The sequence below is a fragment of the Physella acuta genome, unplaced genomic scaffold (genome assembly GCF_028476545.2).
Source record: "Physella acuta isolate Inbredline_101_S28 unplaced genomic scaffold, ASM2847654v3 ptg001132l, whole genome shotgun sequence".
NCBI lineage: Eukaryota > Metazoa > Mollusca > Gastropoda > Physidae > Physella > Physella acuta.
In genome coordinates, this window is record NW_026732649.1 from 254,779 (window position 1) to 273,796 (window position 19,018).

At 33.0% G+C, this 19,018-nt stretch overlaps 1 pseudogene; it reads left to right on the plus strand.

Moving 5' to 3' along the window:
- The first annotated feature begins 1,870 nt into the window (after nucleotides 1–1,870).
- On the plus strand, nucleotides 1,871–2,763 carry LOC131956186 (2,3-bisphosphoglycerate-dependent phosphoglycerate mutase-like; annotated as a pseudogene).
- The last annotated feature ends 16,255 nt before the right edge of the window (nucleotides 2,764–19,018 follow it).

Sequence of the window (19,018 nt, forward strand, 5' to 3'; positions counted from 1 at the left end):
TTGTGTCTTTTTTTTAAATTTGGAATGTGAATCGGTTATTTAAAGACTATTGTGTTTAGTTGCTTTTATATGTCATTCTGCTATAGATATAGAAGTTAGAAAGTGAAGTATATTTGATTTGATGTGTCTCGTTGTACTCAGTAGCGTAGCTAGGGGGGGGGGGGGTGCGGGGGGACATATGTCCCCGGGCGCCGAGCTTAGGGGGCGCCAAAATGGGTTGGAAAAATAAATTGAAAGGTTGAGGTGGGTGCAAATTGAAAGTTTGAGGGGGGGGGGGGGTGCAAATCGAAAGTTTGAGGGGGGGTGCAAATCGAAAAGTTTGTCCCCGGGCGCCGGGAAGGGTCGCTACGCCCCTGGTGTACTCAACATAACATTCCGGCTGCTTACAATTTTCATAATTTTTTTTCTTTAATCCCATGTTTATTGCTGCTTTAATTAAAAGCCCAATCCCCCTCATCCCACCACACCGATGACAAAAAAAAAGTCCCTTTAATCATTATTTAATTACATATTTGCTTTTTCTACTTAGACTTTCTGTAATACATCAGTGTATAAGTAAACCATCTTAAATCAATGAAAGTAGGCAACAGGTAACGTAGAAGTATTAATATATAAATCTGTATCAGTCCTCACGAGTCGATGATAAAAACTGTAATACTCAAGTGAACACGTAAGGCAAACTGCTGCTGTAAATTACATGTCCGAGGCGAAAAAAAAATTAACGTTTTTTATACATGTGTTATTGTTTTTTTTTGTATATATAAATTCATTACGTACAGTTATAAAATCCTTCGGTTTCACAGGGGGATTGAAATTATGTAAACGATGTTGATGTTGATAACATCACCATTTACTGCTCGTGTCACACGGGGCAGACGAAGTAGAGTTCATCTGCTTCAGAGATCTCGGCATATGAAGGGTCCGTGTGGTCAACACTGTGGCCAGCTGCCTTTGTTTCCCTAACGTAAGTCAGGTACCCATTAGAGCTGGGTGAACTGATTTTGAACAGAGATTCAAATTCGAGACACTCAGGATAGCAGTCTAGCTCTCTACCGCTAAACCACTATATTTGCTGTATTGCGATCCCTGTTGTAATAGGCGTTGTTGATTTTGCGGTTGATCGTGGTGCTGGTTTGGGGTTGTCTGCTGCGGTGGTTTCTGATGTGGTTGGTTGCACTGGTTTGTCCAGTGTTTCATTCATGAACAATGTTGGCAGGCTTGTTTTCTGCCTGGAATGGTTTTTAGAATGTCGATTGTTTTCTCTTAGTATAGTATGGAATGTCTTTTTTTTCTCTGTATTTGGTTATTCCCGCTTGTGTATTAGTGGGACGGTTTTTATTGTGTTTTTTTTTTATTCTGAATGTTTAAGTGCCTTAATGAGAGTATGTGTTATCACACATTGCAGGGACAAATCAATGTTGATGTCACACAGTATAGAAACAAATCTGATCAATATAGACGCCACTTTTAAACCAGCCAATTGCTGCGTGTCGATGTATTTGTACACATGATTTTATCAACGATTGTTTTGTGTAAAGAGTTTTGTTTGTTACTTCTGACAAAAACAAGGGAGATTATAATTCGACAATTTACTCAATCAAAATATAAATGTTTCCATAATTTAATATTAAAATCATTGTGTTTTGTTTATCATTTTTACATACAAAAATACTTTTTAATTACATATCATATTATTTATTACCGAATCTTCTGTAAAATAAAAAAAAAATGAATTATAGTTAAAAACACAAACCGTAACGATAAAAAATAGTTAGTATTTTATTTGTAATTTTTTTTTTATGTATCAATGTTACCGTCAGTACACCTTATCTTTCGCAATAATTTCAAACATTTGCAAAACCTGATCAGTTGTGTGGAGAATAACAATCGGTCTGCTGGTTCAGATATTGTTATGATAAGGCCCGCCCTACCAGTAGAATAGAAACATTATGGAAGTGGCATCATGGCGACCAAGTATAAAATAGTTCTTGTTAGACATGGCGAGAGTGTCTTCACCAAACAGAATTTGTTTTGTGGATTCGCCCATGATGCAGATTTGACCGATGTTGGAATACAAGAAGCCATTCGTGCTGGACAGCTGTTGAAAGAAAACAATTATGAATTTGACATAGCATTTACCAGTGTTCTTAAAAGAGCAATCAAGACTTTGTATTATATCCAAGAACAGCTAGACTGCCATTGGTTGCCTGTCATCAAATCATGGCGTCTGAATGAACGGCATTATGGGGCTCTTCACGGCCTTCATAAGGCTGAAACTACAGCAAAATACGGAGAAGACCAAGTCAAGCTGTGGAGAAGATCGTACGACCCCCACCTCTAGAGAGAAATGATGAGAGATGGACAGGAAAAGCCAGACAGTACGCTGCCATGGATCAAGGCATGATTCCAACAAGTGAAAGTCTCAAAGACACAATATACAGAACATTGCCTTGTTGGTATGATCAAATTGTGCCAGCTATTAAGTCAGGCCAAAAAGTTTTGATCATTGCACACGGCAACAGTCTAAGATGAATCATCAAATTTTTAGATAAACTTTCTGATGAAGATATTGTTAGTCATGAAGTACCTACAGGCATTCCAATGGTTTATGAGTTAGACGAGGATCTACAAAAGGTCACTAGCTACTACCTGGCATCAGACGAGGAGGTGACGGCTGCCAAAGCTTTGATAGCTGATCAAGGAAAAATCAAAAAATGATATTTATTTTATTCGTTCATTCATCCATACGTTACAGGTGCAATTAAAAAGATGACTTACCCAGACAAGCTTGACCTGTTATGGGTATATTTTTCTAATCATCTCTACTGTCTTAATGGAACTGATCTCAATTTTTATTGTAAAAACTGAAGATATGGCTATTTATTGCACATTCTGTTGAGGCGCACACAGTTGTTTATTGTAGTGCATATCTTGTCATTAAATTTTTTGTACAACTAAAAAAAAAAAAAAGGAAACAAAAAAATGTGTGCAAAACCTTTCGTTTTCATTTGAAACTATGTAAAAAATGTGATGTTGATATATTTGTTTTAATTGCAAATAAAAGTATTAATATATATATATATATATATATTAGCAAATTTGCTTATTTGTGTATTGTTTTATCTATACCACTTACAAACAAACATTGTAAAGTTATCATTTGTCTCTATTTTACTATTATCATATACGTACACAAAAAATACAAAAAAATAACAATTCACAGTTTACGGGACATATTTTAGATTTAAGTTTTAGCAGACGACTTGACAAATACAGCACACTAACACACACACTATAAATAGTAACACCTCAGTAGTCAGTTCACACACATCTCAGCCTATTACTCCTGGCTTGATCTCACACACTCAGTCTCCCCATGTCCCGTCAACCAGCGCGACCCGCTCCTCACCCTCAACAGTCATGTCACACAACAACGATCCCGCTGTCTAGCCAGCCTTACCCAACTAACCCCCACCTACACCCCCCGCCCACCCAACCAACCCCCACCTACACCTCCCCGCCCCACCACTGTTCTTTTCCTTCAACTTTGTTTATCCATGTAACTTTTAGGAACATTTCGGAAGTTTGCAATTTTTTATTTGAAAGTTTTGTAATTGCATTATTTATCTACATTTTATTCACGGCAAGCTCTATATTGTGAGCAGCAGCTGTCAATAAACATACCATTATAAGAATGTAAATTTTTTCTTGTAATTGGATTGTTGTATCATTTGTGAGGCTGTCAAGTACAACAAGCTCTTTTCGTTTCATAAATCTGTTGTTCATGCATGTATCATCTCTTTAAAACAAGCCATGCATTTGAGATCCACCTTTTGTCATCAATGCTGGATACCCCCAATACTGTATCACGTAAGACTGGAAGATTTATCCCCCCTTTTTGCAGTCATGTCACGCAACAACGATCGCACTACTTGGCCCACCTTACCTAACCAACCCCCACCAGGGTACTGTTTTTTTTGTTTTTTTTTTCTTTTAAATTTGTTCATCCATGTAACTTTGTGGCAAATTTAGCAGGTAGTTAAACACTGGTTTTTGAAAGTAGTGTAATTGCACTATTTATTGACGTTTCTATACACGGCAATTTCTTTTATTGCTAGCAGCAAGATATATCACTATAAAAATGTAAAGCATTTCGGTTTTGTATTTGTATTATTGCATCAACTCGAGGCTGTCAAACAAGACAAGCTCCTTTTATTTTAAACATATGCTATTAATTCATTAAATGTATTATTACTAACTGATCTCCTGTGATTGTTGAGTAAGATATTGCTTGTTTTTATTCTCTCTCAAATGTATGTACATAGTTATTTTCTACTTTTTAGTCCACAAGAAAAACGTGGTTTTTTAAAAAGTTTTTTTTAAGTATTTTATATCACACCAGCGACGGCTGTCCTATAAACCTTTTCGGATTGGCATGGGTCACAATGTAGATCTAGCGACTGAACAATCTAACGGTCATGGGATTTTAACTGATTTTAACTAATATATAGGCATCCACAAATCATATTAAAATATACGTTCTACAGCATCTTCATTCAGTGGCGTAGTTAGAAAGGGGAGGGGGGGGGGGGGAGCGGGGGTTGCGGAACGCACCTGGTGACACCTTTTGGTGTTTGAGGGGGGAGGTATATCGTAAATTGAAAGTTTGTCCCTGGCGCCGGGAAGGGTCGCTACGCCTCTTGAGGTTGACACAATTAAGTGCCGCACAGGTAGCACCCGACGTCGCTACGCCACTGTCTTCAGTTAAAAAAATAATAATATAAAGCAGAAAAATTCTATTAATACAAAATCAAATGTTTAATATTTTGCAGTTTTTGTTTGGTATTGACAGAAACATTTAAAATAAAGCAAGCGCTTATCTAATAAGGACTAGTTTATACTAAGTCGCCTCTTCTTCTTCGTTCTTAATATCAGTGTTTGAAGGGATCCCCTCTAATTAATTATTTAATTAGTAATTAAGTCAACTGGTTATACGCCATTGCATTGACTCCGATTTCAGCCTGCTTTTCTTTTTGGATTTGCTTCCATAGCCTCTGTCCAACTAAGAACAAACTACAAGGCAGCAGTTGTTTGATTTTGGAATTGTCTCTCCTAGAATAGTGGCTGTCTCCAGCTAATTCGCCTCATATGCACAGGGGTTCGAATTTGAGACTGTTAGTTAAGCAACAATGAACGTTACCGACTCGACCACGCCCCCCCCCCCTTCAAATAATGTCTGAATACACGACTATACGATCAGACGTGTATCGTGAGCAATCATTCAGTCGATGGCAGGGCAAGGGTCACGTGAGATAAGCTGCACCAATCGCCGTCAACGTCAGGGTTATTTATAGACTAAACAAGTTATTGATTGCAGTCCTACACTGAACTATGGAAATATGAAAGAGCCAATTGACTGGTTGGTATTTTTATTTCGCGGTGTGGAACTTTTTACATGAGAAGTTGACAAGACACTGTACCGCTTCAAACCATCACATAGAAAGTTAATAGTAGAGTGCACCATGTTAAATACAAATCACAGTAATAGTAAATATGAAGAGACAAACAACTTTGTTTTACTTTCTTGGTCATTTTGTAATAATCACAAAAAATATTGTAAATAAAAAAATGTTAAGTGCAGAAAATAATTCTTAAAAAACGTTTTAATAACATGCTTTTATGTAATAATGCACTTAAAAGTAGAAAATAAATTATACACTACAATTTAAATAAATATAAAGAAAAGCGTTGTTCTATTCCTAAATATTAATTTATGATTTATAATTTATTTTCTACTTTATATTTCAGTGATTACATACATATTTGTTATTAAAACTTTCTTTTTTTTAATTCTGGGTATTTTTCAACGCAGAGTGTAATGATGTCAATGATGTCATCTTTTGAGAAGAAGGCCTTTGTGCTTACATCTGTATAATAGCTTTCTCGATATTTCCACAGCGTAATTTGATTTGTCCCTCGTTATTGTTTTGTTGTAGATCGTTTGTTAAGCTCAGGTTTGTTGTGTAGTGTTGGGTTATTGGTTGTGTTTGTTAATTTTTGTTGCCCCTTCTTCATCCGTTTTGGAGCTATCGTTATGTTATATTGTTAAATATATGTTTTAAATCTGTTTTCAGTGACCATTTTTTGTTTCAAACCTGGGTTGCTGGCGCTAGTTCTAGTTGTCTCCAGCGTGCCTTGGTTTTTTGGTTGCGGTATTTGCCATTGGTTATTTATTTTAGATAATGTGAGCATTTCTTTTAATATAATCAGATGATTCAAAATGTTAATTGTATCACGTTATCTGGTTGGGTTGTAGGGGGAAGATTTGTGGTGAAGGTTCAAATCTTTAGTGCAAGGATACTTTTGTGAATTATATTGCAGTGTGTTAATGTAGGGATTGTTTCATAATATAGTGAGGTCTGTGACAGTGTGTTAATGTAGGGGTTGTTTCATAATATAGTCAGGTCTGTGACAATGTGTTAATGTAGGGGTTGTTTCATAATATAGTGAGGTCTGTGACAGTGTGTTAATGTAGGGGTTGTTTCATAATATAGTCAGGTCTGTGACAATGTGTTAATGTAGGGGTTGTTTCATAATATAGTCAGGTCTGTGACAATGTGTTGATGTAGGGGTTGTTTCATAATATAGTGAGGTCTGTGATAGTGCGTTAATGTAGGGGTTGTTTCATAATATAGTCAGGTCTGTGACAGTGTGTTAATGTAGGGGTTGTTTCATAATATAGTGAGGTCTGTGACAATGTGTTAATGTAGTGGTTGTCAGTCAGTAGACTAAATGTTTTTGATTGTGCTTTGAATCAATGTCGGTTATTGATTTACAACTATTCACATTATGTTATTTTCCCTTATTGACCTATGTAGGCTATTTGCCGAACATATTATTTCTAAAAATTCGTATAGTGACTATGTTGAGTAGGATATACGAATTTATGTCTACTTCTCCAATTCTCTTTGATCCTATAAATTATTGCACAGTCAGAGGAATGGCAAATGAAAAGACAATAGTTTCTTTCATGGTATTAACTCCTATAGCTTGACCATTCGAATTAAAAAGTTGGCCTCCAGAATGTCGTTTTCTTTTTTACAGCGTCATTTAACCTTGTCATTATTGTTTTAATATTTCAATTTACATCATTGTTAATCAATGTTAATGCCACACAGTGAAGAAACATATCTGATCAATGTAGACGCCACTTTTGAACCTGCCCATAGTTGTGTGTCGATGTATTAGTGCACATTTTTTTTATCAACGATTGATTTGTGTAAAGAGTTGTGTTTGTTACTTTTGAGAAAACAAGGGAGATTATATTTCAACAATGTACTCAATTAAAATATAAATGTATTCATAATTTCACATTATAATCATTGTGTTTGGTTTATCACTTTTACAGACATAATTTAGTTTAATTAAATAAAACATAGTATATTACCAAACCATGTGTATAATATTTTTTTTCGAAAATAGTTAAAAAATACATACGTTGACAATATGAAATAGTTAAAACTTTATGTATAATTGTTTAGTTTTATCAATGCTTGCTCGTGTACATAAACGTTCTGCAAATATTTTAAACATTTTCTAACCAAAACAACTTACACCTTTACGAGGATGACATAGACTATGAAATACAAAAAAACATCACCTTAATTACATAACACAGCTAGACAACGATGAATATACCTATAACAGCCCTCCAATTACAAAAGAGGAATTATCCAAGATGATAGATGGACAAAAACTAAATAAAACTCCAGGACCAGACGGACTTAGTAGTGAATTAAATAAAACTTTAAAAATGACTTAACACTCTTTTTGCAAGCTAAATTTCAAGACATACTTGAACAAGAGGATTATGTTTTAAAACATCGTATATGACACTCATTCCTAAACATAAAACGGACTGGATAAAAATCGTAAATTACATACCTATTTATTTACTCAACAGTGATTATAAAACATCGACAAATATTTAAGTTAAGAAACTTGAACCTTTCATATCTAAATTAATACAACCTGATCAGCAGTACAGCATACCAGGTAGAAACATACACAACCACATAAACGTAGAGACATCATACATTATTATTATTATACTTACAACCTAGGACACCATTTTAAAACATAGATAAAAATAATATACAGCTATGCACACAGTCATTTATTATTAAGCAACAGTGTAACAAGCGCATTTCACATACAGAAATCAGTTAGACAGAGTGGTGACCCCTGCTGCTAGGTGGTGACACGAACTTTTAGGTTATTATCAAAGCACAACAAACCTTTCCTATTTCAAGTAACTGTACTTGCATCTATAGATATAATTCTCTTCTTGGAGACAATAGAAAATACCAAGATGTAAGCGCGCTCCGTACCACCCCCACCCATACATGGTCTGGTGAGCTGTGGTTCGCGCTAAAAGTTTACAATCGTAAAGACGGGTTTAGTGACGGCTATTAGGGGCAGATAATTTAGTTTGAAACGATTTTAAACTTAGGGAAGGTAACTAAGAGGAGTTTGCTTTCACGGGGGGGGGGGGGGGGGGTTAGGGTTGGGGTTGGGAAAAAGAGGGGGGGGGGGGTATCGTCCTTAACGAGCTAGTGATATTGTTTTAAAGCAAATATATTTACAGTGGCAGCATTTGTACTGTCGAATTCACAAATTATGAATTACTGAAAAGTAGAAAATAAAAAACTAAATAGCGGCGTATAATACGCCGCGAGTCGGCTTGTTTTTTTTTTTAAATTTAATAAAGTGAATAATCCTGAAAAATGCCAGCATATTGCTCTGTACCAAAGTGTATTGGAAAAGGTGGACACGTATTCCCCAAAAACAAAGATCTTCGTTCCAAATGATGCAAATGGATCGCAGCTATCAAATGGGAGAAACCTTATAAGGCAAGTTGAAGTGGAGCCATCAATTAACCCCCGGACATTTCCCCACCCGACATTACCGCCAGAGTAATACCCCCCCCCCCACTGTCAATTGCCCCCCTGTCAATTACCCTCAGCGCTGTAGGACATTACCCCCCCCCCCCGCCAGGACATGTTAGAGTTAGGGTTAGGGATAGGTTTAGGCTTAGGTTTAGGATTAGGATTAGGATTAGGGTTAGGGCTAGGGCTAGGGCTAGGGCTAGGGCTAGAATTAGGGCTAGGGCTAGGATTAGGGTTAGGGTTAGGGTTAGGGTTAGGGCTAGGTTTAGGGCTAGGTTTAAGGCTAGGGTTAGGGTTAGGGTTTGGGTTAAGGTTAGGGTTAGGGCTAGGGTTAGGGTTGTATCTAGCGTTGGTTTTGGTTTCGTGTTAAGTTTTAGGCTAAGATGGATGCTTAGGTTTTGGTCTTTGTCTTAAGGTTTGGATAAAATTAGTATATAGGTATAGAATTCTAGTTAAAGTTAGGATTTTAAATTGAGAGGGGTGGGGTAATTCCCCGGGGGGGGGGGTAATTGACAGGGGGGTAAACGACAAGGGGTTAATTGCTCTGGTGGGAATGTCCGGGGGGGGGGGGTAATTTCCGGGGGGTAATGTCCTGTAGCAATGTAAAAGACAATTTAACGAAGAGTGATGCCACTTTTGCAACAGGTAAATTTACCACTTAATTTACAATCTAATATGAAAGGCCTATAGATTATAGATCTATATTCTAAAAACATGTTGGTGGTAGTAGATATATTTAGTAATTATAGAGTAATCATTCATTGCAGTCTAATGTGACAATGTCTAATTCAAATAGTGATCATTCTAATACAAATTGGGCATAGTCTAATCACTAATCACACATATACGACAGGAATTTGGAAATACAATGTTTGAATTACTTAATCTGACGTATTTGGATATTACACTCTACGTCATGGTCTTTAATTTTAATTAGCCAATTACGGCTTTAATTTATATTTCGATTATTTCTTTGTTTTATTATTATCTTAAAACAATAAATGGGAACTCTCTATGCTGACTACTGCATTTTAAAATGGATTTAGAAAATAATAAAAAGAATGTGTATAAATGATATTTTAAAAATTACAGGGTTTTATTTTTTTTGGGAAGCACCGCCAATCCCCCCCCCCTCCCTCCCACATATGATACATGTTTTCTTTCACACAAAAAAACGACAATATCTCTGAATTTTTTAAAAGGTGTTTATAAGCAAATAGAATGGCTGCGAATTCCCCCCCCCCCCCCCCACCTGTCAGTAATTTCAAGATCTGTCCATCTGCGAATGTTAAGGATCTTCTCCATTTTTCAAGTTAAGTTTCGCGTTAAGTTTAACCGCCATCCTCTCTCAATTGGACTGTAATACATGTATATTTACAAGTAAAATAACGAACTAGCGGTAAACCTACAATTGCACGACCAGTAAACAATTTTGGAATTGTAATTTACAATTTAAATACCAAAAAGTCAAACTAAAAAAAAATGATTTGCAACATTAGCAAATTGGAAATTTCTAAAATATAAGGGGAACATGTATAAACATAGTAATGGTTTGCCTGTTAATACTTACATAATCGTATTGCAAAACTCTTTTATATTGTAAGCATTTTTTTTTTTAATTTTTGTCTATTTATTTATTCTACAAACAGTGTATTGGTAATAATTATCTGAGTACTACATCCGAAAATATTTAAATGTGCAGTGGGTTAATTCCCCTAGATTATCGCTATCAACGCATGATAAGACATCTGTTGTGCACAATCGAAGCAAAGGATCAAACAAAATATTTTATTTTAGACAAAGATAAACACAACACAGTAACAGCTAAAAACTAAGTACATGTATGCATTGAACACATAATGGCTTATACATTACTGTTGTAGAGACTTGCGAACCTTGCGTTATCTATTTTTACTGTATGCATATTATGTTTGAAACGCCAATTTTTTTCCAGTATTTAAAATCCTACCAAATCGTAATAACTGTAAACCGATGTGTCGCTAATGCTTAACTATCCATTATGCACACTGTTACGCATTATCAATATTAAAAAAAAAAACAACATTTTACCGCCGTGAACACTGCCTATCCGACACTGTACACTATTATGCCGTCTCAGTACAATATTGTGCCGTCACTGTACAATATTGTGTCGTCACTGTACAATATTGTGCCGTCACTGTACAATATTGTGTCGTCACTGTACAATATCGTGCCGTTAATGTAAAATATTTGCGTTGTGTAAACTAAGCGTTTCACTGATGTAAATATACAAGTTTTATCCAAAAATACACTGCGTTATAATAAATCAGTTTAATACTTTTAAGTGAATTTGATCGTTATATTAATTTTATAATTGTACTTCTTTAAATTTTACCCTCTAATTGATTAAGTAATTACACCGATCATGTGTTTAAACACAACGCGTGGATAAAAAAAAATTAAACATGCATAGGTTTCTAAAAATATAAGAACAACCCTAAAATAAACAATTCAATATTATTGCAATATATCAATTTATTAAAGTTAGGATCGTTTTCAAATTGATTTTGATTTTATTATTATAAACATATTAATGCATATTTAAAAAAAGCATTGTTTTTTATTGATATTATTTATTGTTGTTTAATTTTTTTTTTCATTTTACAATAAATGTTAGTTAACGTAAAATCCGTGTATTTGATTGCAATTAGCATATTTTATTTTGCGTGATGTAATTGAATTATTAGCCAATCATGCTAACATTGTTTACATTTTTTTAACCGTCTTTAAAATCATGTTATTGAAGATTTTATTAGCTTTTACTTTCTCGTATATACGAAGTATAGAGAAAGTATTGTAATCGTGCACAAAAATAACATGACATTTTGACAGTTTTCACCGTTTTACTCCTCAGTCCTTCATCACATCCGGAGTATAGAGGACTTATTTTAATCGGGCAAAAATTATCAATCCAGATTTATCAAAATTAAGAGGTTTTATGCGTAATCCAGTCTGAAAAACTGGGCTTTGCAATTCTGTCCGTATGTCTGTCTGTGTGTGTGTCTGTCCGTGTGTAAACACGATAACTTGAGTACCGTTACAGCTAGGTTGATGAAATTTCATATATAAGTATTTTATCAAAATCGTAGATCCGTATCAACTTTTGAACGATTTCCGATAAACGGAAGTGGTACTTTTTCTACTTTGAATTTTTCAAAAGCCTATAACTTGAGTACTATTTTAGATAGATAAATGAAATTTACGGAATTATGTTCCGAATGACATTTTTTCTTAAACAATGTGTTATCATATTGCTTTTGGCACATTTAAAGCATATGTCGAAGGAAATTTTGTTTCATAAATTTTTAATGGCCTAAACAGATATTGGTACTTATAAGTACCGTCAGGAATGTAGGACATTTTTTCCAAAAATTAAAAAATTTGCAAAACTGGAAAAAACGATACAATTTATTAAAAAATAACATGGCAATCATTATAACAATCATTTTTTTTGTAATTTTCACAGAACAAAAGTATATTTTGAGTACGATTTTTACTGGATTTTCTATCGGAACACATCTTAGACCTCAAACACAACAAAAGGTGCCGACATGTCATGCTCCTTCATTCCTCATTCCTGAGTCATTCTTGTCTGTCGTCTTTCAGTTGCCGGGCTGAACCTGCTTTTGCTGGATACTTCCAATAGCCATTACAATGAGCCGCATTAACAAATATTTTGAAAACGAAATCCTAGTCTTTTAGTACACTATTACTAGTAATACTAGTATAATTGTAGCCTACAAGAATGTCATGACAAGTCTACACTACAGTGTAAAGTTCATAAATAGAAGTGAGCTCAATGTGTTTGTAATAGCCGTAGTGGCCTACTGTTTTGTGTTTACTGATTCAAAATTACAAAATGATCTATACTACATGCAGATGTATGGACTATTAATAGTCTACATATATACATGTATACATTACGTACACGCTAGCCATTGTATGCAAGACAGTTTTTTGCAACAAATAAAACTTACAAATCTTACTTCTAGAACTAGACTTTGGTATACAAATAACGTATACTAAACCTAGTAAACGAGCCTGCAACTGCCACCTCTATTCTTGTTATTCTTTTACTACTAGAAATCTGCAATTAATTACAATATTTCTGAGGAAAACCCTATGCTAACCTTCTTATAAATGCATAAATATATATTTTTAAGTACATTTCGATAACTAATTATCAAAATAATATTTATATCAATCCACATCCAAAATCAGCAATTTCCAAGAAATCCTAAAAAATGTCCGTGTGCCCTGACGGTACTTATAAGTCCACTTGTAAACATCGATCTAATACAAAGACAATTTCATTAAAATTGTATAACTAGAAGTTAAATATATTTGCCTGACTATTGAAAATGCCAATAAAAAATATTCGGTGTTGAAAACGTGAAGAATAAGGTAAAACAAAGGGGAATCAGGAACACATGTGAGATATGTACAGAACAATTGTCAACTACCGATAGAGGTAGAGATTAAAAATGGCGCCACACCAGTAATTTTCAAAAAACATCGTTCCCTTCACCTACCTGTGACTCAAGGGAGATAATACTATAAATTACATCAATAATTTTTAAAATTCGTATTAAATTAAAAATAATACAGGCGCTTAATTAAAGTGGTACTTATAAGTACCGTCAGTAGATAAAGGGTTAAACAACTATAATGAAAAGCGTGGTTTTCTTCCTAAATATTAGTAAAGCTTTATTTAGTTTAAGTCCGTGTATCGTCTTTGATATTTCCTCTTTTGTAGTTTGAGCGTTATTATAGGTACAGTCATCGATGTCTAGCCTTGTTATGTAAGTACGATAATCTTTTGTATTTCATAGTCTGTGTCTTCCTTGTAAAGATGTAAGATATTTTATTTATTTATTTATTTATTTATTTATTTATTTATTTATTTATTTATTTATTTATTTATTTATTTATTTATTTATTTATTTATTTATTTATTTATTTATTTATTTATTTATTTATTTATTTATTTATTTATTTATTTATTTATTTATTTATTTATTTATTTATTTATTTATTTATTTATTTATTTATTTATTTATTTATTTATTTATTTATTTATTTACTTATTTATTTATTTACTTATTTATTTATTTATTTATTTATTTATTTATTTATTTATTTATTTATTTATTTATTTATTTATTTATTTATTTATTTATTTATTTATTTATTTATTTATTTATTTATTTATTTATTTATTTATTTATTTATTTATTTATTTATTTATTTATTTATTTATTTATTTATTTATTTATTTATTTATTTATTTATTTATTTATTTATTTATTTATTTATTTATTTATTTATTTATTTATTTATTTATTTATTTATTTATTTATTTATTTATTTATTTATTTATTTATTTATTTATTTATTTATTTATTTATTTATTTATTTATTTATTTATTTATTTATTTATTTATTTATTTATTTATTTATTTATTTATTTATTTGTTTATTTATTTATTTATTTATTTTTTTTATTATTTATTGATTTATTTTTTGTTCTTTTTTGGTTTTAGTTATATAATGTTTGAAACAATTTCGCAAAAAATTGTATGTGAAAATCAACATTGTTATAATTAAACAATTACAATTAAAAGATTATTTATTTTTTAATTTCACGGTTTCTAATTTTTAACTATACGTGTTTCTAAATTTGCCTAATACGCATGATTTTGTGTTAAATTGTATCGTAATGCAGAAAAAGACACATTGTTTATGCTATAATGATAAATAACACACATTGATTATAATCTTTATTTATGGATGCATTTATATTTTAATTGAGTAAATTGTCGAAATATAATCTCCCTTGTTTTTTCTCAGAGGTAACAAAACACAATTCTTTACAATACAAGGATTGTATGCAATATATTTGAGCAAGTCAGCTAAGGAAACGTTGCAACAAAAAAAAAAAGTTATTAAAGCTGTCTTAAACAAGTAGGTTCAATTTTATTACATTGGAAAATTAACGACAAACAACATAAATCAGGCGGTAAAGTTTTACTTGTAGGTAATCGAAATTGTCAGTAACATTACAAAAATAAAGACACATTAATAGATTAACTATAAGTTGTGTATACATCTTATTTAATTTCTATATTGTTTTTTTTTTTATTTCTTTAATGCAATCATGAAGTAAATTCCCCTCTTTAAGCTAAAAAATAGTTTCAAGATATGCCCTTAAAAATATGGAAGAAGATTATGAATTGATTGTTTATTGGTCTTAAAATGTAATATTTTATGAATGGTGGAAAACTACGAAGGGGTTAATTTTTCAAGATGGCCGCCGTTGTCATAGTTACCAAGATTTTTTCACCATTTTGTTTAGTGGAAATGCATATGCGGGTGTATCTTAATAAAGATGTAAAGAAATAACTGTTTTCTAACGAGTATTAAAAACGTTTTTTTTTACCGTAGCCTCTCCCCTTAACATGAGCATATTTTGGTCGTTCTCTGTTGGTTGTGTAGATGTATAAACCAGTGCTAAAGTACGCTAAATATAGAAATAATATAGGTATGCATAATGAAAAAAAAATATGTATAGCCATGTTTTGAGAATACTTTTAAAACACCGCAACAATCCAGGAAATTACAATCGATTAAACTAAACATTTTTTTTGGCCTCAGATGTAAAGTATTATATATTGAATTATTATTTTACCTATATATAAACCTCGCTGTTATCATCACTGGCCGTTATGGAATGCCATAGTTTACATTACTATTTTATCTGTTAAACCATTTCTTTATCATTCATCTTTCATTCCAAAATGCAAATAAAAATTAATACATCTTATAGTAATGAGCTGAAAAGAAGATGTTTTTTAGTAAACATATGATTATTAAAAATGTGATTGATAAGTATTCTGTAGCTTTTTAAGTATCTGTCTGAAACAAAAATTATTAAATCACAGTGGGTGTTTAATAGCATAATAAACAGATAATAATAATAATAAAATTAATTATTTATAAATAATGCAAACAATATAGTGCTATACAATTATGTATATAATTATATATACCATATTTCATGCCTTACATTATGCCACATTAAAAAAAAAACTTTCATTTTAATAGATGTAATGAAGAAACATAATAATATACCTATATTATATAATGTGAAATACATTTTCATAAACATACATATTTGAAATGCCTTAAAATGTATATACAGATTTATTTTCCATGTATTCTTCTTTCTTTCTCCTATCTTTAAATACCATAACATTCCCTATTTGTGTTATCCACCAAAAGGAAGCCATACTTCTTTATTTAACTCAAGAACATTGTTCTTTTTAATGGAAAAGAACATGAAATGAACAAAGTTAGTGGGTAATATTATGCACAAAAACATTCTGAATAAATGTTAAGTAAAATTAGCAACTAAAGTCTACATTATAGACAAAAAATTAATAAGTACAAGATACATTCTAAAAAAAAATGTAAATATTAGTGATTCAATTCTACATAACAGACCAAATCCATCAGGTAAATAATGTTTGAAAAAATTGTACGAAACATCAGGAGTCATAGTAACATTGTTATAACTAAAAAAAATTACATTCTAATAAGTTATTTTTTTTATATTTTCAATGTTTGTAAGATTTAACTATAATTTATTTTTGAATTGTTTTATTATGCAACGATTCTATATTTAATTATATGTTATTTAAGAAAACTTTAATTCTGATATAATTATTTTGAAGAAAACACAATTATTATAAAGATACTTTATGGATACATTTAAATTTTAATTAAGTTAATTGTCGGAATATAATCTCCCTTGTTTTTCTTCGAAGTAACTCTTTACACAAATCAACCGTTGATGAAAAAATATGTACTAATACATCGACAAACAACTATGAGCTGGTTCAAAAGTGTCGTCTACATTGATCAGATATGTTTCTTCACTGTGTGGCATTAACATTGATTAACAATGAGGTAAATGGAAATATTAAAACAGGCTAAAATCGGCGTCATTGCAATGGCGTATAACCAGTTGACATGGATACTTAATTGTGTTAGAGGGGATCCCTTCAAACATTAAAATTAAGAAAGAAGAAGAAGAATAAGACGCGACTTCGTATAAACTAGGCCTTATTAGATAAGCGCTTGCTTCATTTTAAATGTTTCTGTCAATATAAACAAAAACTGCAAAATATTAAACATTTGATTTTGTATTAATTGTATTCTTTTGATTTATATATACATTTTTTTTTAATTGAAGACAGTGGCGTAGCGACGTCGGGTGCTACCCTATGCGGCACTTAATTGTGTCTACTCCCAGAGGCGTAGCGACCCTTCCCGTCGCCCGGGGACAAACTTTCAATTTACTGTATGCACCCCCCTCCCCCGCTGAAACACCAAAGGTGTCACCCGGTGCGTTCCGCATCCCCCCACCCCCACCCTCGCTACGCCACTGATTGAAGATGCTGTAGAACGTATATTTTAATATTATTTGTGGATGTCTATATATAAGTTAGGGTAAATTCGGCTAATCAACGTGACGTCATTATATTACTTTTACTCCAATCAACGCAACATATATTTTTATAAAAAAAAAACACCTATCCACCCATTTTTATGTCGCTGGCGCGTTTACCTACACACCTGACAAAGCGTTATATACACGCGCTGTTATTAAAATAAATAGTTACATCTCGGTTACTTTGATGGTTAAAAATGTTAATTTTGCCTACATGGTTAAATTATGTTTTATTACATGTGTAAGTGTATCACGTTATCTAGTTGGGTTGTAGGGCAGATTTGTGGTGAAGGTTCGAATCTTTGGTGCAAGGATACTTTTGTGAATTATGTGACAGTGTGTTAATGTAGGGATTGTTTCATAATATAGTCAGGTCTGTGACAGTGTGTTGATGTAAGGGTTGTTTCATAATATAGTGAGGTCTGTGACAGTTTGTTAATGTAGGGGTTGTTTCATAATATAGTAAGGTCTGTGACAATGTGTTAATGTAGGGGTTGTTTCATAATATAGTAAGGTCTGTGACAATGTGTTGATGTAGGGGTTGTTTCATAATATAGTGATGTCTGTGACAGTGTGTTAATGTAGGGGTTGTTTCATAATATAGTGAGGTCTGTGACAGTGTGTTGTGTCCCTTACATGTCCCCTGCTTGTGTGTGTGTGTTGTGTGCTTGAGTGACAGGTACCCCCCCCCCCCTTTACTATGGTTGTAGCCCTTGGTTGAGTGTAGTTACATGGAGCGAGAGGTGTTCACGTCAGGTGTGTCAGGTGACGGGTGTCAGAGCGTGTGCTAGTGTGTGAATCAGTTAGTTGTAGTGTGGCTGTGGACGTGGAACGTGGAACGTGGTGTTGAGTATTGTATTTATGTTGTAGACCCCTTTAGATCCTTTTATTATTTTAGTATATATATTATTAAATATCTTATTTTTATTGTTATTATAGAGTGTTAGTGTTATTGTTGTATACGTAGTATGTGTCTGTTGTTATTTATATACCCCTAGACCGAAGAACCCAACATTTGGGGGCTCGTCCGTTTGGTATGGCTACTACTAGAAGTTCCAGAAGACAGCTGATAAGTGACTTGAAGGAGGAGGGAAAGCTAATCGGGCTGACCGATGACAGTTTGGCGGAGTGGGTAAAGGAAGAGTTGAGGAGGGTGGAAAATGCGAAGGTCGAGGTTGTAGCAAAGGTATGTAACCCTGTACCCCGCTTGAGGGACGTGGCGGCGATGACGGTGGACGAAGACCTGGGTGCGTATGTGAGGCATTTTGAGAGTCAAGCAAAGAGACAAGGCATTGACCCCAAGGACTGGTCGCTCCTTCTGACGGACAAGATGAGTGGACAACTGAAGACTTTCCTCGTTGAGACGGGACTGAACTTGCATCATGACTTCGAGTCAGTAAAGGTAAAGTTATTCACGCACGCAGGTTTCAACGAGGAAAAGTATAGGGTCAGATTCCACCAGCTGGTACCAACACACGACGATATGAGAAGCTTCGCAGTCAACACAGAAGCCGCT